The 1,513-nt window shown below is 50.0% G+C and overlaps 1 protein-coding gene across 1 annotated transcript in view; it reads right to left on the bottom strand.

The window, feature by feature from the left end:
• LIN54 (lin-54 DREAM MuvB core complex component) overlaps positions 1 to 1,513 on the bottom strand; it is a 34,942-nt gene that overhangs the window by 17,843 nt on the left and 15,586 nt on the right. The gene's annotated exons all lie outside the window — the stretch shown is intronic.

The following is a 1,513-nucleotide window of genomic DNA, read 5'->3' as shown; positions in this document are numbered from 1 at the left end:
TGCTTTGCTTGTGTGCGCGGCTTTTGCTTTACCTATTAAACTGTCTTTACCTCAACCCACGAGTTTTCTCACTTTTATCCTTCCAATTCTCTCCCCCATCCCACCGGGAGGGAGTGGGCGAGCAGCTGTGTGGGGCTTAGCTGCCAGCTGGGGTTAAACCACGACAGTCCCTTTTGGCACCCAATGTGGGGCTCAAAGGGTTTGAGATACTGACAAGTTTGATTGGAATGTGCTAGATCAAGTTTATAGCTGTTATTGCTGTTTAGCTATTAATCGTCAGGCTTCTGTGCTTGCCATAGAGCTTGCTTGCCTCATTGTATATTAGAGTCTAGTGCTCGTTAGTGGCTGCTTTTTGCTTTTGCTGCTTGCTGTACTGCTTATCATCTTACTCTGCTGTGCCTGGGACCATTTTGATAACAGCAATGGCCATGCGCCTGGTCTGGCAGATGGCCAGGGCATCATTGCTGTTTTTGTGCTGCTGGACAGGCTGGAACACCAGCGTGAACTCAAGTCGAAGGGACAGTGACCTGTGGATGAGTCCATGCAGGAGCAGGACACTCTGAAGTGTCTGTGGCCATAAATAAGTCCATGCCAGAGCAGAACACCTCGAAGTGTCTGCGGCCATGGTTACGTCTGTGCCGCAGCAGGGATACTTCTGAAGGGATTGTGGCCCAAGGGTAAGTCCACACTGGAGAAGGTACACCTCAAAGCATCTGTGGCTGTGGATAAGTCCATGCTGCAGCAGGTACACCTTGAAGCACCAGTGGCTATGCATGAGGTCATGATGGAGCACCTCAAAGCGTGTGGCCACGGATAAGCCCACGACAGAGCAGGTACACCCCTGGAGGGACTGCAGCCATGGGTAAGGCCATGTTGGAGCAGGTTTACTTCTGAAGGGACTGTGGCTAAGGCCACACTGGAGCAGGTATATCTCTGAAGGCATCGTGGCCCATCGACAAGGCCATGCTGGAGCAGGTGCACCTCAAAGTGACTGTAGCTGTGGATAAGTCTATGCCATAGCAAGTATACCTCTGGAGAGACTGTGGCTCACAGATAAGGCTCCATTTGGAGCAGGCACACCCCTAAAGGACTGCAGTCTGTGGATAAGTCCAAGCCAGAGCAGGGGCAAGGGGAGAAATTCACTACAATGTTAAACCCTATAACCTGGCCCAAAGGGACCAGAGGTGGAGATTGTAACAGATATACCTCTAAATTTTTGTAACCCATGATTTGAGTTGCATGTTACAGGAATTACTATAGCAGGAACCACCTGAACAAATGGAGGACAAGCCTTACAAGAAGCAGTGCAAGTGCAGCAGTGACCTGACCTGAGCTGGCTTTGGTGACCAGTAACTCCACGCAACACACCACCTCTCCTGTCCCGAGTGACCACCATAACAGATGGAGCACAAAGTCATGGACTAAATGAACTCAGGGGACATTTTGTGGACATTTATGGACATTTTACAGACATTTTACAGGGGTGGTCCATAGACTAGGGGAATGATATCTG

Source organism: Aptenodytes forsteri, unplaced genomic scaffold (assembly GCF_000699145.1).
Source record: "Aptenodytes forsteri isolate BGI_AS27 unplaced genomic scaffold, ASM69914v1 Scaffold342, whole genome shotgun sequence".
NCBI classification, from domain to species: domain Eukaryota; kingdom Metazoa; phylum Chordata; class Aves; order Sphenisciformes; family Spheniscidae; genus Aptenodytes; species Aptenodytes forsteri.
The sequence above is the reverse complement of the archived record's forward strand: the minus strand, read 5'-3'. Positions and strand labels throughout refer to the sequence as shown.